The sequence below is a fragment of the Mus caroli genome, unplaced genomic scaffold, assembly GCF_978045245.1.
Source record: "Mus caroli unplaced genomic scaffold, Mus_caroli_1 scaffold_9, whole genome shotgun sequence".
Lineage (NCBI taxonomy): Eukaryota > Metazoa > Chordata > Mammalia > Rodentia > Muridae > Mus > Mus caroli.
In genome coordinates, this window is record NW_028227264.1 from 92,666,430 (window position 1) to 92,690,870 (window position 24,441).

Sequence of the window (24,441 nt, forward strand, 5' to 3'; positions counted from 1 at the left end):
TGTGTGTGTGTGTGTGTGTGTGTGTAATATAGGACTAAGTCATCTAGTATACTCATTGTTGTTTCTCTTCCTTCCTCCCTTCTCCCCCCTCCCTCTCTGTATCCATCTTTCCTTCCTTCCTTCCTTCCTTCCTTCCTTCCTTCCTTCCTTCCTTCCTTCCTTCCTTCCTTCCAGACAAGGTTTCTCTGTGAAGCCCTGGCTCTCCTAGAACTCTGCAGACCAGCTGTCCTCAGATTAACAGAGATCCGCCTGCCTCTGCCTCCCAAGTGTCGGGATTAAGGCCGTGCACCACCACATCAGGCTCATTGCAGCTTCCTACCCAGCAGTCTAGGAATAAAGAGGCTTTTACCTCAGGCAAGCACACTTTGGAAGAAGTGTTTCTTTAGGGCCAGGCAAATGTCCTTGCAGTCGATTCCCCTTCCTTAGCCTTGTGGGTTTCCCCCTTGTTTGGCATCTAAACATTTGAGACAGAATTTATTCTTGTTAACAACCCTTGTGTGCTACTCTCAAGGCTTTCAAAAAGCAAAATAGAAGAATTACTCATGAAACTAATTTAAAGACAAATTGACCTTTCCTTTTATTCTTTGTCATGAAATCTGCTTGGATGCATGCTGTTTCTGTATTCCTGTCAATTATCTTTTGTTCTAGGCCAGTGGATTTAACTTGACCCTTAAAAATAGTCTTGTTGAGTAGAAACAAAGTCCACAGTGTTTGTCTGTGTGTCTGTCTGTCTGTCTGTCCGCCAGCCTGCCTGCTTGGCTGTATCTGCCTATATCTCGAGGGTAGTCTCCAGCTCTCTTCCGGAACAACTGAATCAAAATACCTGGCTCAGATTTCTAGTGTTCTATGAAAGTCTTGGAGAGTCTTGAATTTTAGCATCATGCTAAGGGACAGAGCTACTACTAATATACAAATTAAATTTAGAGTAAAGACAAAATGATATTAAACTTTATCTTTCAGTCTTTTATTTACTCAAACCCTTCCAGGTTTGCCAGTTTGGGGAGAAAGCGTTAAGATGCTTGTTTCTGTATGAAGCTGTTTGTTCTGTTTATCTTATTCTGACTTCACGGAGTGGACACTCCTGCTCTTTTAAGTTTGTTTCTCACTGGGTCTCTCTGTGGCTGTCTGTCTGGTCTTAATTACTATGCTTCTGAAAATTAATTTTAAAACGTACAGTAGTGTAGCTAGTCTGAACCCCCTCCCCCGCCCCCAGTGCTCATCAACTTCAGATATCCCCAGCTGTCTTCTTTTCACAAATAGTTTTGTATTTTTAAGATAATTTTTATAATATAACATTTTTAAGGTAGCAGATAATTCTTAAGGCTATGATTTTTTTTTTTTTTAGTTTATACATTGATTTATCAAAAGAGCTTTAACCATTTCATAGTGTTTGACAAATGCTCACATTTCATATTTCATTTATTCTCCCCCACAACCCTATTTCTTAGGGCATCTAGATATTTAGGAGTCACATTCTCAAATGAAAGCTTATTAGTCTTTTTCTGGTATTACTTACTGTACCAGTATCATCACTGATAAGCCATATTCGTGACACTGATTGTTACAATCCATCTTGATTAGATTGAGACATATTAGAACATTGGTAAAGACACACCAGGGTGTCTGTCTGAGTGTCTCCAGAGATGGTTAGATAATGAAGGCTGTGACCCAATGAATGGGTTTAATCCATTTAGGCTATTGGGCTGTAGTGGAACTACAGTAAGTCGTACCACATGGAAGAAGTAGGCCACTGGGGGCATAATTTTGGGTGCTATGATTGCCCTGACCACTTCCTGTTAGTGTGTACTCAGCTTCTGGTCTGCCTTGGTGTGAGCTGCTCCATTACACCTTTCCTGCTGTGATCTAAATATGCTGCTGAAACCACAGATTTAACTCTTTACTCTCCTAAGTTGTCTATGTCAAGTATTCTGTCAAAGGGATGAAGAAATCTAACCTGTTAATATATAAAGTGACTTGCTTCTTGCATCTCATTATTACTGTGGTGACGTAGGAGCTGCAAGCAGGGGTCCCAGGAGGTTTGCAGAGCAGCTAGTCTGATGTCTGCTTCTCCCTGTGTCACACAGGTCAAAGGTGACTCCTGTGGTCCTCCGACCTCCACATGTGCATCATGGCACCACACCACGTATATAAATACACCACACACACTTGTTCTTCATAAATTGGCATGTAGTAAGATATCCTCTGCATTTGGTGCAGGGGTGTTGAAGTTTTTTCTTCTTCAATCCTGGAATTCTTTTTTTAAAAACTTTTATTTTGTTCCAAAGTGTGGCGCTTTTTTGTTTTGTTTTTAATCTGGAGACAATTATATTTGGTAATCCATCTACTTTTTATTTCACCTTTTAAAATTATTGGTGCCTTATATCTTCCAATCTGGTATGTTAAGACACTCATTCCACATAATCTTTTGATGTTCTTACATAGGTTTTTCTATTGTCCATTTATAAACGGAAGGCAAAAAAAAAGTGTAGACTGAAGGGTGGTATAAATGTTTATGGAAAAAAAGACTGCAGTTTCTCCTCAGCTCCGAGGATGTTGATCTGTAATTTTATTTTCAAAACTGTCTTTTTATTATCAAATTTATACTCAGAGTATGTCTGCTATCAGGATTGGAGCATTCTTTCTTCTACTTATTTCCTAGGTATTACTATTTCAAGAATACCTCAGTAAAACATTATTGGTTTACTTAGGGAAAAGAAGCCCTTCCTGGGGGCAAAAGAGCATTCGAGTGGGACTGGCTAGGGAGCTGGTTCAGTCAGTACATTGCCTTGCATGCATGTAAAAAAAGAAAGATAGCAATGAGAGAAAGGATTTTATGTCCTTTTCAAAATATGAGCGGACATCTCTTCTGGGCCTTTTCAGAAAGATAAATTCCAAAAATATGGGCTAAGGACATGGTTTGGTTGCTAAAGCACTTAATGCAAGTTCAACCCCCAGAGTTCACGTAAGAAAGTTGGCATGATGGAATGCACTTAGAGTGACAGGGGGATTCCTGGGGCTCTGTAATCAGCCAGGCTAGACTGCTGGGAAACTCCAGACCTGAGAGAGTCTCCTTCTCGATAGATAGATAGATAGATAGATAGATAGATAGATAGATAGATAGATAGATAGATAGGCAGGGCAGGCAGGCATACACACACACACAAATACATATACGTATACGTATACATATACATATACATATATATGTAAAAATGTCTGTCTAGGCCTGTTGGTAAGCTGCAGGCCAGCAAGACACTTGGCCTCAACAATAAACAAACAAATGGCAAGCGGGTGGATGGCACCCAAGGTTGTCCCTACCCAAGGTTGTCCCTGGCCTTCACGGGAACATCACTCAAGTATGAGTTCACTTCACTCACATAAAATAGTGTCTCTCCTCCACATGACTCCTGACTTTGGTGAGTAGGAAGAAGGAGTGGTAGCTTGTGAGGGTATTATAGATGAAGTCACAGAGAGACAAGAGAGACACACCCCAGAGTATATGTTAGTTTTTTGTTGCTGTGATAAAAACCAAGACCAAGGCAATGTATGAAAGGAAGACTTTATTTGGGCTTATGGTTCCAGAAGAAGAGTCCGTAATAGTGGAAGGACGCACATGGTGGAGAAGGCCAGCTGAAGAAGCTGAGAGAATATACCTTCAGCCACATGCAGAAAGCAGAAAACAAACTAGAAGTGGGGGCAAAACGATAAACTGTGAAAGCCCATCTCCAGCGATACGCCTCCTCTAGCAAGGCTGCACTTCATAAAGGCCCTATAACCTCCCTGAGCAGAGCCACCAGCACAAGACCAAAGGTTCAGGTATCCAAGCCTGTGGGAGACAGGGCCAGTTTACCGCCACACCCAGGAAGGAGCGTAGATTTTATTCAATTATTGAATAAACTACATGTTAAACGTTGTGTTTTGTTGTGTTGTGTTTTTGTTTGACACAGGTTTCTTTGTGTAGTCCTGGCTTATCCTGGAACTAAGCTCTGTAGACCAGGCTGGCCTTGAACTCACCGAGATCCTCCTGCCTCTGCCTCTGCCTCCCAAGTGCTGGGATGAAAGGCATGGACCACCAATCCTCTACCTGAACAATAAAATTCTTGGGAAGCTTTTATGAACAGTGGCCTACAGTCCCCTAGGTGGCTGAATAGTTACAGTATTGTAACGTGTTGCTATGCAGAAGCAGCGGCAGTGGTTGCAGTGCATATTGAGAATGCTACTTTTGCTCTAGTGTACTCCACCTCAGAGACGTGACGATTATTTTACTGTCTCAGGAACACTTGGAAAAGAGTATTGAATTTGTAAACACTGCCACTTTTTATCTGTTACAAGTTGCTGTTACCATTTTTTTGGAGGGAGGTGGAGGGATAAGATATGAACAGTAGATTTACAAAAATATAGACGTGATGGGTTCTTTTATTAAACTATAAATGGCCTACTTTATGATAAAGAAGACAAATACTGCGGCTCTGTGCATGATCACCTCCCTGCTACTGCAGACGCCTGAGCAATACTGTTCATTTAATAGTGACTCAGTTAAATTGTATACGGGAGTAAGCTAATACACCATCTGTGTGCATGTCAGTATTTTAAATTCAACTTGAGTTTGACTTGAAATACCTCTGCTACATTCAAGTTTATGAGGAACGTTTTTAGCACGTGATATATTCTAATAAATAATTTATGCTGGAGATCTTTGCATATTTAGGTAATTTTTTTTTTATTAATAGCCATTCCATTCTGTAACTGTGCTGTGATTTCATCCTTTGTACATACAGTGTGATTCTTAGCTGTTCCCTAAGATAAGCAGCTGTGTATGTGTTGATGTTCAAATGTAGCTTCAGAGCATTGTGTTCCATATAGATAAATGCTGTTCTCTATCTCTGTCTCTGTCTCTGTCTCTGTCTCTCTGTCTCTGTCTCTCTCTCTCTCTCTCTCTCTCTCTCTCTCTCTCTCACACACACACACACACACACACACACACACACACACACACACACAAATCAGTGCATGTGTCTGAGAAGGAATCCCATGTGTCTCTTGCCCCGTCAGTTGAATGGTGTAAGAAGCAATGGTACCTCGGTAGGAATGAGCGTGCTCCGCTCACAGTAGCTCTCAATTGTTAACACCTGTCTAATCAAAGGAACCAGGCTTTCTTAAAGAAATGCCTGACTCCTTGGACTGGGAAAGAAGTGAACATTTCAGGTGACCCCATGGCATCTTACAGTACCAGTGTGTAAGAAATATTTAAACACCCTGCATTATTTGTCAGCTCCCTGCTGGAAGAGTGCACAGTGGCCAGTACCAGAATAATAGGAGACCAAAATAAATTAGTATTCAGTTAACCAGAATATAAAGTAATATTGTGATTTATACTGATGTAAATCTCTTGTGCAGAATTTCAACTTATAAATGAAGCCATGCATGTGTAACAGTTTCTTACTTCTAATTTTGTTTTGATTTTCAAGAGAGGGTTTCTCCCTATAACCCCGGGTGTTCTAGAATTCACTCTGTAGACCAGGCTGGCCTCTAACTTAGAGGTTCACCTGCCTCACAAGGGCTGGGACCAGAGGCATGCACAGCCACCACATCCTGCCTGATTCCTTACTTCTTAAGTGTAAATTACACACAGCAATTTCTTTCTAAAGAGTGCATTGTAAGAATTTGGGGGAAGAATAAATTGCATAGGACAGACCTGAGAAACACTACCTTAGTCAGGTGGTCAGAGTTAGCTTTAACAATTATAAATGTGTTGATAATATTTTGTGGTGAGAATGCACTTCATTTTTGTGATTTTTCCATCCCGCAAATGGTAACACTAGTTTAATTGTAAGAAAACATGAGTCAGATTCCAGTTGAGGAACATTCTATGCAGTGCTTGATGGTGCTGATCAAGTTGTTTGTGTCATTATAAACAGGGAAGTCAGACACTGTCATACCCAGGAGTAACCTGAGGATGTGTGTTTGTTGCAGTACATTATAAACTGTATAGGATCCTAGAACAGAAAGAGTGCATTAGATTTCAACCAAGGAAATGGAATTAAATAGTGGACTTCAGTTAATGATAATGTATTAGCGTTGGTTCACGAGCTATGACAGAGGTGCCATTCCAATGTAAGATGTGGATAGCAGACAGTTGTGTATGAGGTGCAGGAGAACTCTGTGTCCTGCGTTTGTGTTTTCCTGTGAATCCACAGTGATTCTAAAAAGCTTATTTAGAAATGATAAATACTTGCATTTTTCCAATAGAGATTGCCTTGTTGCCACTTTGTGAGTTCTGGAGTCCTGATCTGTCTTGTAGCTGGGCTTCTGGAATTTACTAGTTTGGTAGATGAGGACTGTTGGAATTCAGACTATCATGTTTTTCATCTTACTAGTGATGTGGGATAGTTTATTTCATAGGCTTATGGGGCATTGTCTCCTCCCCATCCACGAACCTTTAAGATCTTTAGTTTTCTTCTGGGCCTTTGGCCTTTCCCTTTTGGTTCGGTTCTCTAGAAGATGAGCACTTTATGTGTGATCTGAGCTTTGGTTGGTTTGTTCGTTTTTTAAAGATTGTTTATGGACTTTTGAAAAATTGAGACTTGTTTTCATGCTAATTTTTTATGTTTAGTAATATAATTAGGAAATCTTACATCACAACCAGTTTTTAAGTGAATTCTTTGTTTTTGCCCTCTGAGGTGAAGTTTCTGTTTTCTTTAAGTACATTACTTTTTATTATTTGGGAGTTTGAAAAGCACACAGAATATAGTTTGATCATACTCAACCCATCTACCTCTTCCCCTGTCAATTTCCTGTTTCTCTATGTGTGTGTCTCTATGTCTCTGTCTCTTAAATAGACCACTGAGTCCAATTCTTGCTGCCCATTTAAACACAGGTGTGGTCCATCTAGTGGAGCAAGGTGGACCTACCAGGGCCACACCCTTAAAGTAAATGACTAGCATTGGGAAAGCTTCTGTTTACACATTTAGATTTTAAGTTCTAAATACTTCATTTAGTACTTTAGTGTCCTTGGCATTTACATCTTTTATTATTACTATTACATCTGTGTATCTGTGGTGGTAGGAAAAAAGAGGGTCATGTATGGATGTCAGGGGGCGCCTGGGAGACTGTTCTCCCATCCATCATGAGAGTCCCAAGAACTAGCTCAGGTTATCAGATTTTTACTGAAGAGTCATCTTTCCAGCCCCTTGAAACATTTTAAACGTTCATGCATTTACTCTTTATTTTTTTTAGATTAATTTTTATTATGTGAGTGGGGGGCTAGGGAGGGTATATGCAGGTGAATGCAGGTACCCCAAGAGGCCAGAGGCATTGGTACCCCTGAAGCTGTAGTTACAGGTGGTTGTGAGCCACTTGACATGGGTGCTGGGAATTGAACTTGGATCATCTGCAAAAGCAAAATGGCCATTGAGTCTGTCTCTCTACCCTGTGTTGTGTGCATTTGAGATAAGGTCTAATCATGACAGTCCTCCTGCCTCAGCATCCTAAGTGCTATTACAGGCATAGCTCACCACATCTGGTTGCATTTACTCTTGTTGGATAGGACTTGCTAACGTTCTGTAGAAGACTTCAGGGGGAAGCTCTCTCAGTTGTGAATCACGTTTTATAAATGGTTTTACAGCTTCTTTCACTGTTAAATTGTACCATATTTTTCTTTTGTCGTTTTCTGCTATTGGTGATTATTTATGTATTCAATTTTTCCGTATTGTGTTTCTCAGATTCTTTTTCCTTAAATGAGTAAATTTGTCTCTGATGTATTTCCTATCTTTCTTATAAGTCCTCACTTATTATATCCATTGTGATATTGTTAGTATATTTGATAATTAGGGACTTAATCAGTGGACCAATTAACTCTTATTAAGACATTGAAGCTAGTTGTGTGGTTGGATGCTGTCTAATATAGGGTGATGATCTAGCATAGCCTTCTACAAAGGTATTCAAATTTTCCAACAGGGCTTAGAATGAATCCAGTATTGCTGAACTGAATTCTTAATAGACATTTGGGAAGTTGTCCAGTAGTGCTTTAGGAATGTTTTCGCCTGGAGAATGGTACCAAAAATAGGCTGTTGAGTTTATTACTTATGCCAGTAAAGGAGTGCCCTCCTTACAGAGCTAGTAGTGTCTGTGGGGGGTGATGGGGGCAACATGATGAAATAATGATTAGCAGGGGCAGCGAAACTGGATTGTTGAGTGTCGGGAGGCTGGTTTGCAATTTGTATTCAATGCTAGGCTTGATAGGAATTAGCATAAGGATCATGATAGAGTTTAAGTTTTGATTGACACAGGCAGCAAGGCAAGTACTTTGGGGTGAGGTAATCAAACAGCTGGAACTCGAACAATCAATTCCTGCTATTTACTGAAACTGAGTAGACTGATGTCGGTTTATATGAGGTTTTTTTGGGAAGTTCCTGAAATGAACAATGAAGTTATTTGAAACTCTTATCTTCCCACTAGAAGTTTCCTGGAATAGTGAAGTCATTTTACTGCAGACAGATGACTGCCGGTGGTTCGGTGGTTCGTGTAGCCTGTGACTTTAGTGTAGACAGTTTGGATTGTTAGCACCCATTCTGAACCAGTACAAGCTTGAAAATGTGTTTATAAAAAGTCAGATTTTTGGTCCCATCTGTAAAGACAACTCAGCCTTTTGATGGCTGCTTTGATGCTGACCTTTTCCTTCTCAGCAACAAGGTCCAACCTTAACTTGGTATTGTTGACACTCAAGCAGGCAGTTGAATATGAGTTTGTAGCCAAAAACGAGTTCAGAATCAGAGGAAAAAATAGTGAGTTATTACATAGATGCTTTTGAAACCATGTGTCTGGATGTGTTTTTCTTAGAAGGAAACAGTAAGAAAAATTTGTGAGCTTTAAAGAGGTCTGGTGTTGCTGGTCAGTGGTGGCATATTCCTTTAATCCCAGCACTCGGGAGGCAGAGGCAGGTGGATTTCTGAGTTTGAGGCCAGCCTGGTCTACAGAGTGAGTTTCAGGACAGCCAGGGCTACACAGAGAAACCCTGTCTCGAAAAAACAAAAACAAGAACAAAAACAACAACAACAAACGAGTTTTGGTATTTAATGGTTATAGTGGTGTGTGCATGTGCATGTGCGTGTGTGGCTAGCTAGTAATTCAGAGAGAATGAGAGAGTACAGAACTGATAGGGTGGTGTTTGGATGTTAGGAAAAGTGCTTTTAAAATCTCTTACTTTATGTGTATTGATGATGTTTGACCTGCATGCATGTCTGGGTACTACATGCATGTAGTGCTCAAGACAGACAGGAGAGGGCAGGGTCTCCTGGAACTAATGTTAGGGATGGTTGTGAGCTACCATGTGGGTGCTGGGGTTAAACCATGGTCCCCTGGAAGAACTGCTAGTGTTCATAACTGCTGAAGCATCTCTCCGAGAGTCTTCCCCCAAAATGTTTCTAAGAATGATGAAGAAGGGGGCGGGTATAGCTCAGTAGTGCCTGCTTGTCTTGCAAATATGAGTACCTGAGTTCGATACCCAGAACCTATGTTAAATTAAAAACAAAAAACAAAAACCAATAGCCAGGCATGGTGTGATGATGCACCTTTGCAATCCTAACCTAGGAAGGTGGAGACAAGCTGACCTCTGGGATTCACTGGGCACTCAGTCTAGTCTCCTTGGTAAGAACCAGTCTAGTAAGAGACCGTGTCCACAAACAAGGTGGACAGCACCTGAAGGAATGATACCTGAAGTTGTCCTATGGCCTTCATATCCACCCCACCTGTGTGTCCGTGTATACATATATACGTAGCATGGTGGAAGAGGTCAAACACTCAAACAGGGAAGGAGAGGTGAAGGTGCTGTTTAGGTTTGCTGAGGGCATTCCTTCTCTTAGGCTTTTTTTTTTTTTTTTAAAGATTTATTTATCTATTTTATGTATATGAGTACAGTGTTGCTGTACAGATGGTTGTGAGCCATCATGTGGTTGCTGGGAATTGAATTCAGGACCTCTGCTTGCTCCGGTCGACCCCGCTCGCTCCAGCCCTGCTCACTCCGGAGCAAATCCGAAGATTTATTTATTATTATACATAAATACACTGTAGCTGTCTTCAGACACACCAGAAGAGGGTGTCAGATCTCATTATGGATGGTTGTTGAGTCACCATGTGGTTGCTGGGATTTGAACTCAGGACTTTGGGAAGAGCAGTCAGTGCTCTTAACTGCTGAGCCATCTCTACGACCCAGGCTTAATTTTTAAGGCTAAGCATGTGAGGGTGTGTTGGTGTGCCTATGAGTGTGGTTGCGCACATGTACTCAGTTGTGGTCTGGGTGAAAGGTCATCAGAAGTTGGAGGTAGGGGGTTCTGGTTTGCCATTGATTTGGGGTTGATCAAGCACAGTTGAGAGCTAACGTACTATTGATCAGTGTGAAGGCACATTTCCGTTTGCTGACTAAAACTGCTGCTTTGACTGTCCAGCAAAGCTGATGTGAAGTGTGCAGATGGAGAGAAAGCTTAAGTAGAGCAGAAGTCAGCTAAGTCTCTGTTCCGGCTGGTTTTGTGTATCAGCTTGACACAAGCTAGAGTCATCAGAGAGGAAGGAGTCTCACTTGAGGAAATGCTTCCAGGAGATCCAGCCTTAAGGCATATACTAAATTAGTGATCAATGGGGGAGGGCCCAGCTCATTGTGGGTGGTGCCATCCCTGCACTGGTGGTCCTCAGTTCTATAAAGAAATCAGGCTGAGCAAGCCAGGGGAAGCAAGCCAGTAAACAGCACCCTCCGTGGCCTCTGCATCAGCTTCTGCCTCCAGGTTCCTGTCCGGTTTGAGTTCCTATCCTAACTTCCACTGGTGATGGGCTGTGATCTAGAAGTGTGAGCAAAATAAACCCTTTGCTTCCCAACTTGCTTCCTGATCATGGTGTTTTTGTGGCAGCAATAGAAACCCTAACTAAGACATGCTAACATAGCCATGCTTGGTTAGCATGATGTGGTCATATTCTGAGAAATACATTGCTAGTAGGTAGGAAGTTTGGTTATTGTCCAGGCAGCCTGTTGTACATAGACAAACTAGATAGGGTAGGGCAGTTATTCAGCATGGCTTCCCTTTTATGTGCTTGTGTGTTCACTTCTGCAGTGCACACGTTTCATGGCTGAGATATATATAAAACTATAACATTCAACACCTTCTTCTACTATATATTCCCAAAGTTGGAGCATCATATGTATATATTGCCATAAACCAATTCTTACTCGATCTCACGTTCTTCTGAGGTGGTTGTTCTTGTTTTTAAAGGGGGAAGAGAGCACAGTTCTCTCAGCATCCTTCTTTGCTCTCTTCAGTGTCCCAGTGAAGGAGTCAAGAATCAGTTGTCAGGTTAGGCTTACTCTAAAACCTGCTCTCACCTTCTGCTGCCTAAAATTTCTTGTATGCTGTAAAACCTTCACCATTAACGCCAGAGTTGTTTACAACTAACCTTTCACCATGGGAGGGATATGTTGACGTCTCAGATTTCGAGGGTCAACACTGAACAGGCAGTGAGAAATAATTCTAGGCTCATGGAGACAATTACTAAGCTGAATTCATTTAATTCTACTTAATAGAAAGTTCAGTCAGCCTGAAGTATCTTGATCAGAGTTCTGATTAATTTAAGCATTACTCCATCCATCCATCCATCCATCCATCCATCCATCCATCCATCCATCCATCCGTCCGTCCGTCCGTCTGTCCAGGACAGGGTGTTCCTATATAGTCCAGGTTACCCTCATTATCTTGTTTCCAGGCTAGCCTAGAGACTTCGATGAATTCTGCTGTGCTTTCTGAGTTCTGGAATTACAGGTGTTATCATCATCCTTAGCCTCAAGTGTGACTGTCCTAAATGTTTGCTAGTGTCCTCATAGGAAACTTTCCTTTGTATATTGAAAACGTCTTTATTTGGGCATCTTTTTGCTTTAGTTTGTACTAATCTGACCGACTACATCACTTCCCTGTTTAACCTTCAGAAGTTTCCTAAGAAGGTAGAATTGGTACTACAAGGTACAAATAAATTAAAACTGGAAACGGAGGAGCAGAATTGTAGCTGTTGAATTTAGCCCAACACACACTTTCTTTGTCCTGTCTTCTCTGCTCTAGGCCGTGTGAGGAGTGCGCCCGCTAACTGCTGTCTTGTTATGCTCTCTTCCTCTCCAATTTAAGGTTGGTATGTGAACTATTTCTAATTCTCTGCTCAGCAAGTAATGTGGACGATTTTAGCTCACCCGCTCCACATCATACACAAATTTCCTGGAGTGAATGTAGTTGTGTAGTGTTGAGGGCAACTGGCACAGTCTTTGGAAGAGCAGTCCAGTTTCTTTAGAATATTTCGAGTGATCTTTTCCTACCGAAACGCATTACCAGCAGACTGGAGAGAGCCGGCAGTTGCAGTGCGTTGCCAAGGCTCCCTGTTGCTGAGGAAGGTTGGCCACTCCTCAGCAGTTTATCCTACGTAGGCTTTAATAAAGGGTTAGTCTAGCAAAAGTAACAAATCACTATTGTGTCATAAATTACAGAGTGACCAAACACCATGCACAGTTGTTCGGTCCACTTGTGTCTCAGAGACAACGGGCAGAAAGTTGCCTACACAGCTTTCTTTGTTCCCTTCCTCTGAAACCAACCTAAGTATCTTGAAAATAGTTTTTCTGAGATGTACCTTTAAAACATGTAAAAGAAAACATATAGTATTGTTCATTGAAAAATGTGGATTTGCATTTTATTAATTTTTTTCAATTAAGAGATTGATAGAACATGCTTTGAGCAACGTGTCCCCGCCCCTAACTCCTTCCAGAGTCCTTCTCCTTCCCTATCCACCTGACCTTTGGTTCTCTTCTTTTTCTCTTTTCTTGACCGATCAAGTCCAGTTTGTGCTGCCCATACATAGGATGTGAGTGCGGTGGTATCAGGGTGACTCTTAGAGAAATTTGAGTGTCCTCTCCCAGCCACCTTCAGTTGTCAAAAGGTGCCTTGGCTAGGGCCAGGCAGGCCTTCATATCCATTTCCCCTCTCAGGCTGGGATTTGGTCTAGCTTGGAATTAACACCTTATTCTCATGGTAGCTGTAATATGTCCTTTAAAATATGTAATTACGTAGTATTGCGTAATTTTACTTATTAAAATTAGGCCCTCTTTAATTTCTTGCTGTTAGAGTTTAGGGGTGATTAAATCTATTCTTAAAAGATGCATTTTTTGGGGGGAGGGGGAGACAGTGTCTCACTGTGTAGCTTTGGCTGGCTTAGATCTCACTGTGCATTTTAAATTATGTTTACCTGTATGTGTTGGCTTGTAGGTATGTGAACAGGAGTATAGGAGCCTGCAGAGGCTGGAGGTGTCAGATCTCTTAGAGCCACCAGACATAGGCGATAGGAATTGAACTCAGGCCTCTGGAAGAGCAGTATGTGCTCTTAACCACGGAGTGATTTCTCCAGTCCCTTGAGAGGTAATTAAAAGGACAGGTGATGGCTAGATTTCATAGGATGTGCTCACAGCATTATAATCATAAGCAGTCTTATCAGCTTGGTAGACTGACATACATTCGCTTGCCTTAATGTGATATATACTCTAAGAACATTTATGCTGATTAGGAAATAGAATATAGCGAATTTAGACATTGTTCAGTGAACGGGGCCTGGTATCATAGGCTGGTAGGATCACAAGTTCAAAGCCTGCCTAGGTTTATAGAAGGACGGCAAGGCCAGCCTGGACAATTTATTAAGACTCTGTCTTAAAATAACAAGAGAGCTGGAGATGGATAGCCTAGTGCCTACCTAAAGTATACAAGTGCCACCGCTACCTACCAGTATCTGGGAGAAGGAAGCCAGTCAGTGAGGCGGACTAATGTCTCATGCGCTGGCCAACTTTATTCAGAGCCTCAGACAAATCTATAGTCGTAGGGTTAAGACCTGGGGGCTGGAGAGATGGCTCAACGGTTGAGAACACTGACTGCTCTTCCAAAGGTCCTGAGTTCAAATCCCAGCAACCACATGGTGGCTCACAATCATCGTAACGAGATCTAACGCCCTCTTCTGGTGTGTCTGAAGACAGCTACAATGTACTTACATATAATAAATCAATAAATCTTTAATATAAAGAGAGAGAGAGGGAGAGGGAGAGAAAAGGGAAGGGTCATCTGAGTAAAGTTCTCTCATTGTCAAGCTGTAAACAAGGACAAGCCTCATGTGGCAAAGTCATGTTTTTCCATAGAGACATGTAAGGGATAATATAAACACTTAATTGACTAACAACAGAAGCAATAATGAGGGATCTGAGATAAAGTCAGGCCTATCAGACCTGGAGGAGCATGAGAACGCACTGTAAGCTCTCAGAACTCTTCTCATACAACTCAGTTCCTGGACTGCGCTCCAGCATCGAAGGCCCCAGATTTGACCAAAGGGCCCAGTACTACCAAAGAAACGTATACATAGACACGGGCATATAATGAGAAACGGTCTGCTTGACAAGCTGATACTTTTTTTGGTTGAGTAGCTAGAGGATTTATTTTTAAATGTTTCCATCCTTAAGTAGTTTATGATATTGCAAAAGCTTTCATTTATAAAGCCCACTTAAATCCTGATGAATAAATCAGTCCAGAAGATCAGATTTTGGATTTGAAGATTGGTTAGAAACAGCTTTAGAGAAGTGGGTTTTCAATGTTGTTTTATTTATTTATTGTTTTGTTTTGTTGTTAGTTGGGGACTTTATACTCTTAAACCATTTTTAAAATTTTTACTAATTAAAAAATTCATTTAAAATTTTCATGAACTATATTTTCCTTCCCCCAACTCTTTTCTTCTATCTCCTCCCACTTCATAACCGTTCTGTTTCTAAAAATTAAAAACAAAAAGCCCCCCCACCCCCAGCACACAAAAGCAAAACAAAACAAAATAAAAGCAAGGAAAAAAAAAAAAAAGGCAGGGTTCCTTTGTATTGGCTGGCTATTGCTGAACGGGCCCCTTGCCCTGGGATGCGGTTGGTATGCCCAACATCAACTTCTATTGAAGGAAGCTGATTTCCCCTCTCCCTGAAAGTATCAAGTGTAAGTAGCCAACAAATTCTTACATTATCATGAAAATTGCTTGACACCCCCCCCCCCCACACACACACACAAAGATTTCCTAGTCTGCTCTTTGGAAGCTTTGGTTTAGAGCAGTGGTTCTCAGCCTGTGGGTCCTGACCCCTCTCCCGGTTGTTTGATCCTTTCAACAAGGGTTACCTAAAACCATAGAAGACACAGACATTTCCGTTATGATTCACAATAGTAGCAAATTATAGTTATGAAGTAGCATGGTTTTTATGGTTGGGGTGACCACAACGTGAGGAACTGTATTAAAGAGTTGAAGCCTTAGGAACGTTGAGAACCACTGACTTAGAGCAAAATGACTCCTGGCTGGACCGTGGGTTGTACATGCATACGGGCCTTTTCTTCCTTTAATAGACATTCACTAGATTTTACTTTTGGAATTGACTGTCACTGAATAAATACATTTAGTTCTGTATAAACTCTGTTTGGGTGTGGTAAAGTCTCCTAACTGTTACTATAATTAATCTCAGTCACATTCTTTGACTTGGGATGTATTTCCTTGTGTAAAATGGGAAGGGCAATACCAACCTGTGGCAGTAAAATAAAGTAATTAAAGTAATGTACATTTGTAACATATCTCTCTGGCAATAATACTACCTGAAATATGTTACATTTTGTCACATGTATTTTGGGCTATGTGATGGCTATCCTTGGTTGTCAACTGGACTACATATACAACCAAAACCCCCAAATGGAGGGAATACCTGTGAGGGATTTTTGCTTAATTTGAAGTAGGAAGGTCCACTTTGAGGCAGGAAGACACCCTTCAATCTGGGCCACACTTTCTGCTGGAAGCTTATACGAAGCCAGGGAAGAAGAAAGCTCTGGCTGCTCGCTCTCACATGGACAGCAAGTCCATCCCTTTACTGGCATTAGCACCCACTTATTTGGGATTCCAGCTGAGATATCCAGCTTCATGAACAGGGCAAGTAGTGGATTTTTGGACTTTTTGTTCATAATCAGTCATTGTTGGTCTTCCTAAACAGCAGCCTGTAAGGCATCCTAATAAACCCCTTTCTATATGTGGAGAGAGAGAGAGAGATTCTTTCTGTAAGTTCGGTTTTCTAGAGATCCCTGACTAATACACGATAATTTGGTTACATTTACAAAATGTACTAAGCAGTGACTACTCTGTGTGTCTTGCTTACAAGTTACTTCAGGAGAGTGATTTTTGTTCTGTTTTATTTAAAGTTATATCCCTCTTTTGCATTTTTGTCTAGTACTTATATAATCCTTCTAGCAAATATCTCTCATCTCCAAGGTGCTCAGAATATATGGCTAATAATTAGAACAGTTAGGAAATTGTACTGTATAGATGCACTTGAGGCTGAGTTCATAGTATAAGGAATACTCGTTCTAAGTAAAAATAAACTTGAAAAAAGCAAAGAAACCAGCTGGTGCATTCTTTTCTGCTAATTTTTATATTTATTGACTTTTAAATTTAGTTCATTATTTATTTATTTTTTAAATTTATTTATTTTATTTATATGAGTACACTGTAGCTATCTTCAGAGGGCATCAGATCCTATTACAGATGGTTGTGAGCCACCATGTGATTGCTGGGATTTGAACTCAGACCCTCTGGAAGAGCAGTCAGTGCCCTTAACCACTGAGCCATCTCTCCAGTCTGACTTTTTCATCTTTTTGAGACAGAGTCTCTTGCTATATACCCGTCTTACCTGGAAGTCACTATGAGACCAGGCTGTCCTTGAACTCACAGAGAGCTACCTGCTTCTGTCTCTCATGTGCCACCACCATGCATGAACTGTGCTGAGTTTTAGAACTCCTAACAGAAAGAGGTTATGAAGGGCCCAGCCAGTGCATGCTTGCTCATTGAGCAAAGGTATGTGTTTATTCTGTTCTGTGCTGGATCATACTGTGTATGGACAAGCATTTTTAAAATCTCTTGCCCTTCAAACGGCTTCTCAGCTAACTTGTTGTAACTTGCTCTAGGCTTTTAACTCTTTACTTGGTAAGTGTCTTATGTATAAAATGAGGATCATTTTAAAAATGTTGTTAACCATTAATGGTTGAATGAATTAATATATATAAATGTCTCAAACATTCTGGGATATAATACCACTTGGCTGCTTTCCTGTTACAGAATACACTGAAAAGGGAATAGACGTTATTCCATTGACAGTACTAACATCTAGCACTTCCATAGAGATCTTCTTTTTTAAGTGACTACTGAAAAACTGTAAGAGGAGAAGCTCACTCCTTCACCTCTTTGCTGTTTAAATCATATTTTATCACTTTGACTTACACCAGGAAAACTGATAAAAGGCCAGACCTGACAGTCTTTAGGATGTATTCTACCTAAAATTTTATTTGGATTTTTTTTTAATTGTAGGTACTTGTAAGAAAAATGGATGACTTTGAAAGCTTCTAAATTTAAGCTAAAAATCATTAACGTGTATTGTATAAAATAATAAATTTTCTGTTTATTTTGTGAGTTTGGGAGGGTTTGCTGGAATGGCGAGCGTATGCAGAAAGTTTGGGGCTGGTTGCTCTGGTCGGAGTCTCTAATTCAGGATGTCAGGATTGAGAGCAAGTTTGTTTGTTTGTTTGCTTGTTTTTGAACACTCTGAGCCATTTCTATACACCTATAATGGGTTTCATGATGACATTTTCATACATGAATACAGTGTTCCTTGATCATCCTGTCCATCTTCCCAGTCCTTACTCATGAACATATTTTGGTTTTTTCAGACAAGGTTTCTCTGCATAGGCCTGGCTGTCCTGGAACTCACTATGTAAAACAGGCTGGCCTTGAACACACTGAGATCTGCCCGCCTCCGCCTCCGCCTCCGCCTCCGCCTCCGCCTCCGCCTCCGCCTCCGCCTCCGCCTCCGCCTCCGCCTCCGCCTCCGCGTCCAGAGTGCTGGGATTAAAGGTGTGCACCACCATGCCTGGCCTAGATTGTTGGGACATTTTAATTTCCCTCTTGATTTTGTCATTACCCTCCAGATCACTCAGACACTCTTACCGTTCTTTTCTCAAGGTCTTGTAGAGTTTCTACTCCCTTACTGATCTCTGTTCTCCTTCTCTTACAGTCTGATGGCAAGAAAGCACTACAGTTCCTTTATAGTAAGACTTGCGTTATAGCCTAAGATACGATCTATTTTGGAGAAAGTTCCATGGGCTCCTGGGAAGAATGTGTACGCTTCAGCTTTTGAGTGGACTATCCCATAGGCGCTCTGTTAAGTTTTGATGTGTGGTATAGTTTAACTGAGATTTATTTATTTATTTATATTTTTTCTTTTGCCGTTTTTTTTTTTTTTGGTTTTTTTTTTTTTTTTTCCCACTCCAGCTTGATCTGTCTTTTGAGGAGCGTGAACTATTGAGGTCACCTATATGACCGTACCTGGACCTGTGTCCCTCTGTCTGTCCAGTAATTTCACTTTATGGAATTGGGTATGCTAATACTCAGTGCATCTGTATTTGCAGTCATTGTGTCTTTTTAGTGGTGTATTCCTTTCATTGATATAGAGTGACCTTTGTACCTTCTGACTTGGTTGGGCTTTGAACTTGGCCTGGTTGGATGGTAGTATAGTTACTTGGGCTTACGTCTAAGTTTTCATTTACTGCAAACATTTCCTCTCTGATCACTTTCAGTCTGAGTATCTTTGCCATGGGCTGAGTTTGTTTTGCAGACGTCAAAGGCTCTTGTTTGTAATTCAGTTAGCTGTGTGTGTGTGTGTGTTTTTTTTAATCTTTTAATTGGAGAGTTAAAGACCATTTATAGTTAGAATTGTTAGACAAAGTGTGCTAATTTCTTTGTTCTTCACCTTAACACTGGGCTGGCTTGCTTTACTAATAGTGCTTGTCCCTCCTCCCCAATTCATCAATTCATCTCCCAGTACGGTTTGTTATTTCCTGAGCTCTCCCCAGGGCTGGCTTAGTGATTGGGAATTGCTTTACTCTCACAGAAGGTCTGTTTGATTTTAAAGGTTGGCTCTGTTTGATATGGTAACCTTGGGTGATGGTTTTGTTTCATGACATGGCCCACGCTCTCCTGGCCTTTGGGATGTCTGCTGAGTCTGTTCTCCTGATTGTTTGCCTTTATAAGTCATCTGACACTCCTTCCTTGTGGCTTTCAGCATTCTTATTCTTCCTTTGTTCTGTACTCTTGGCGTTTTAACTATAGTCAGACATGGGGGATGCTTTTGTATTCTGATATCTGTTTCATTCCTAGGATTTCTGACATTTTCTGTTGTAATTTCATTGACTAGATTTACTGCATCGCTAGTCTGCGACTTAGCTCACTGATCCTCTCTACTGATTCATAGGTTTGGCCTCTTAGTACTGTCCTAAGAGTCTTGGTCTTTGGTGGCCATTTCTGACCACTTGCTTTCTTGTTCTCTCTTAATGCTTACTTTCTCCCTCTCTTTCCCCATCTCCTCTGCCGCCTCCTCCCTGTCCCACCCTCTCCCTCTTCCTGTTTATACTTCAGTGTTAAAATTCCTTGGCCTTTTGTCCATCCTTGGAACTCTTTCTTCTAAGAGGTCTAGTGTCTTGGTGGTTGACTTGAGTTTTGGGTTGACTTATTGAACTTTAGTTTTAAGGATTTCATAATTGTCCCTCCAGAATCTTCCTCTTTGTTGAATTTCTCATCCACATGTTTAGATTTCTCACTTAAATCTTGTGTTCACATGTTTTCTTCATGGATTCATTTATGAGTCGTCTTTAAACTGAACTGTAGAATCCTTAGCACTTTATCTGTTTCACTACTCATGGGTTCAGTTATTAAAGAGTCAGGAATCTTTGTAGAAGTAAACTTGCCTTACTTTTTTATATTTATCCTTCTGTGTTGTGATTTATCCATATGTTGAAATTAATATCCTTTCCATTTTTATATTGCAGCCTTGTGGTGGCTTTTGAATGAGAATGGCCCTCCTAGACACAGAGTTGGATGCTTGGTCCCTAGTTAGTTGTACTGTTTGGGGAAAGATCAGGAAGTGTGGACTTACTGGAGGAGGTGTGTCACTGAGAGTGGACTTCGAAGTTTCAAAAGCTTCTGCTAAGCCCAGGCATAGTCACAGTTTGTCTTCTCCCTCTTCCCTCCCTCTCTCTGTCTCTCTGTCTCTTGTCTCTCTGTGTCTCCTGCTTGTGGATCAGATACAAGCTCTCAGCTACTGCTCTAGTGCCACCATGTTTTCTGCCATGATGGTCCTGGACTCACCCTCTGAAACTATAAGCAAGCCCCTAATTAAATGCTTTCCTTTATAAGTTGCCTTGGTCATGGTGTCTCTTCACAGCAATAGAGCAGTTACATAGACAGGCCTTAGATAGCATCCTTCAGAAGAGCCCACGCCTCAGGACTCTTCAGAAAGGAGAAAACAAACCCCTGTCACAGTAACAACAAGGAGAAACTGGTACAGAACCACGGTAAAAATCCACTAAAGGGAGCGATCAGCCTACCCAGAACTGCCAGGAAAAAATGGCAAAAATAACTGAAAGTAAGCTCTGATGTTAAAATTTTATTATAAAACTGATGTGAGGAGGAGCAGGGAAGGACGCAGCCGTACAGTTAAGTAAAGGCAGACAGAACAAGGAACGCCCCTGAGGAAGACAGTGGTAATGGAGTTCAGATACATCAAAGCTAAGTAGGATGTAGCTGGGAGAGAGAAATCTGTTTTCTTCAGAGGACTTAGCCCTGAGTTTATCACTTACACATACCCCAGGGCAGGCCTCATGCTCAGCCAGCTGTAGTTGACCGTCACCAACCCTTCTCCAGGTTTAAAGAGAGTAAGAACATGAAGCTGGATGGTGAGGAAGTGGGAATGGAAAAGTATGATAAAAGTATATCATGAAATTCTCAAAAATAAATAAAAATACTACATACACAGCATTTAAATACTGAGACTGTAGCGAAAAGAAAGACAAGTAATTAGTGACTTTTTCTTTAAAATCTTCTAATATTGGAATAAGCCAGGGCTGGGGGCTGAGGACTGAGGGGAACAGATTGGGTTGTCGCTGGCGTGTGTTGTTTTCCCTTGTTCTCACTGTAGATAGAAGTTGGTGCTGTCTGGTCTGAGGGCCAGGCCATTGAGGGGCTACACCCACTGTAGATAATCTCCTTCTTTGTGTACAGTGCCCCACTGCAGGCCCAAGGAGCTGTTTGGCCTGTTGGCAGGCAGATTCTCGCTCACACCAGAGACCCTCCAGTTTGTATAATGGGGGTCCACACATCCAGCCCTTGTGGTGGCGAGCATGCTGCATAGTTGGTGACATGAGAAGCACAAGGTCTGTCCTGGACGGGGAGAACTGAGGGTCTGGGCTCTGCCCGCCCGGATCACTGCTTTCAGACACTGTCCAGCAGCAAACTACTGTGCAGGAGGAAGGAAGCCGTGGAAGCTGAAGAGTCTGTCAGATGTGGCCTCTACACTGCCTGTCCCACCCAGCAGCAAACTGTCAGTAAGGCAGTTCTGGAGGCCAAGACCATAGGCGCCGCCATCTCCACTGTACTGCCTGGGCATGGGCTTTGCTCTTTACCACAGAGGGCAGGCAGGCCCACCTCATCCTCCACAGCCTGAGATCTCTGCTGCGTAAATATTTGAGCTGGCTCAAGCCTCACCATTCCCCAACCATACTTCTTCTTTTGCTACTTCTCTCACCCAGATGCTGTGGCTGCCTTCCTGACGTGAGATTGTCACCTTGTGTTCAAGTGTCTGCGGTAGATAGTCTCACAGCACTAGACCTTGTGGTTGTAGCATTGGTGTCTTCCCACTGGGAGCCCAGGATGGAGCTGGGACTGTTCACAGCTTTTCTGTGTGCCACCTCTGTTTCTCTGTGCCTTTTCATTGTCTAGTCACCTCCTCCTGATCCCCAGTGGTCTTTTCTTTCCTCAGAATCTAGCCCTTCTCATTTACCCAGGGGTACTGGGGAAACCTTGTCTTCTGTTGTACTTCTGAAGTCTACAACAATATTTAAATTACCTCAACTTGATTCTAACTTTCTGAGAGAAAAACTGTCTGTTAATGGCTCTAGATACTAATAATTTCCCATAAACTTGTAAATAAAATTTTTAGAGTGAATGCAAATTTAATTTTTTTTTTTCTCTCTACTGGGTTCAGGAACAAATAGACATAGTTTAGGAAAAATGCTTTCAAGTTGTTCTGCTTATTTCTCTCATATCCGTTTAAAGGTTACAGTGACTACTGTATAATCTGCAGGCTGTCTGATTAACTTGCAGGGCATTATACATAGTTCAGTCCTGAGACTGCTTTTGGTTGTCTTTGGTATACTGTTCTGGGTCACGTGTCAGGGTAGGACGCCATTAATATGATCTCATTCCGGGTCCGTAGCATCTTTGAGTTTAATTCTTCTGCTTACAGAGAAGTATAAATAGGAGTAGAAACCTTTCTCGGTGTTTTGTGTCATTGGGGATATGGGGAAGTAAGCAGTGCTTGCACAGAAGGTGTGAGATCGTGTCATATGTCGTGCCCAGCAGGGCTGGAGGTTAAGCTTAGCTGCGAGGAGATGCCTACAGCAAGAGGTGCTGTTTGTTCCTGGTCTGTGCGAGGCTGAAAAACAGCTCAAGTCTGTACGGGGAACAGGTCATGTTTTCCTTCTGCTTACAACAACAACAACAACAAAACGAGGATTTGAAGCAATTAAAGCCACAGAAAAGGCGATGGACTTGGGGAGGGATTTTCATGATTCACACACTTTTGAGGCCTTCTATCTAACTGGGTATTGTTACTATGACTAGATGAAGGGTTCTCGTCTGATATGTGGGTAAATCAAACAGTTCTGATTGTACTGCTCATGAGTTCTGGAGGACTTTGGGGTCGTGCTTGGATTTTTGTTTTGCATGTGCTTGGACACCCGTTGACTTGTATTCTCATCACAGTTGAGAAACAATGCTTCAGAAGCTATTATATCAAACAACGTGACAAAGACAAATTGATTTTGTAATATCAGGTCAGACTTACAGTATTTTTATTACTATCTTAGGTAGGCAGTAAATCCTAATAAATACTGCATTTCAAATATATCTGTTGTAATCATAAAGTTTTTGAGATTCATAAGTTTGTTTGTTTGTTTGTTTGTTTTTTGGAAAGGAAGTCCTTGTGTGGAATCTTAATTATATTAAAGATGATGGATAGATAGGCATATTACAACTTCAGGGAATATTGAATTTGGTTTCTTTTTTCCTCTATATCCCCTTTTCCACTATATCATTTAAAATTGCAAAGATCTTTTATGACTTGTTCATCAGCATTGCAGTAGGAAGTTTAAAACATGCTTAGTTTTCAATGAAGAGATTTGTTACATGTTTAACTTTTTCACTGGGGGCATTATCTCCAAATTGAGTAAGTGCTGGTGAGCTGGCTGAGGCGTGAGATGCTTGCTGTCAAGCCTGCTGGCCTGAGTGTAGTCTCTGAGACACATGGTGGAAGTCAAAGATACACAGAATTGTTCTTGTAGTACCTACAATCATGTGCATGTAAATACATTAGGGGAATAAAAATACTACTGTGAGTGGGGTGTAGTAGAAGCTCCTTTAACAGTCTCTGAGTCAGTATGTGCCTGTTTCTTCTGTAAGACTGCTGGCTCTGACATATTTAATGCTAACCCTTGAAGAGATTTCTGTCTAGTTTGACCTTCATTTTTTTCCTGTTAGTTGTTAGTCAGCTTTACTTAAGATGATATTTCTATGGCCGAGTCAAGCACTACCTAAAGCAGTGAAGTGTTAGTGCATAAAGAGTAATTCCTGTGAGAAAAGTCCTGGAGTTGGATGTAAGGAAGACATCTGAAAGTCTGCAAAGGTTCTAATCACCCAGGTGAGTTTGGCATTGGTTGTTTTATGCTTGTTTTCAAGTTTTCCCTTCACCCTTAGATCAGCTAGAAGTGGGGTGTATTTGTTGGTGTGTGGTTTATTTACATGAGGGAGTCTTACTGGGGATGGACTTTCATCTAGGAAAGGACTGGTAAGCACATTTGAATACTTTATTATTTGTTTTAAAAGGTTTAGGATTCACGTGTGTGTGTGCACACAGAGTGTTTTCCTGAACTACCAACTAGATTATTAGGCTGGTCCTAAGTTAGTTGCTCACTAAATTCTTATTTTTAGTGACTATACCTTCTATCTTGCATTTTTAAAAATAAATTCTAACAAAAAAAATTAATAGTAAGACTGAAGTACTCTTTGAGAGCTTTAACATAGGTTTTATAGCAGAATTGGAATACCACATTGATTTTTGTAGTTAGTACACCTTATAGTTCCAAGCACTTAATCATGCTGATTTTGTTTCCTTTTGTTTTTTCTATATTATTTATTTATTTATTTATTTATTTTTTTGGTTTTTCGAGACAGGGTTTCTCTGTATAGCCCTGGCTGTCCTGGAACTCACTTTGT

The 24,441-nt window shown here is 41.1% G+C and overlaps 1 protein-coding gene across 2 annotated transcripts in view; it reads left to right on the top strand.

The window, feature by feature from the left end:
• Cdk17 (cyclin dependent kinase 17) overlaps nt 1–24,441 on the top strand; it is a 77,910-nt gene that overhangs the window by 8,713 nt on the left and 44,756 nt on the right. Inside the window, exon 2 of one of the 2 annotated variants that reach the window (XM_029482418.2) lies at nt 12,096–12,158. The exons of the other annotated variant lie outside the window; for it this stretch is intronic. The gene's annotated coding sequence lies outside the window, so the exon portion shown is untranslated. The remainder of the gene's footprint in view (nt 1–12,095; nt 12,159–24,441) is intronic. 2 annotated transcript variants of the gene reach the window in all.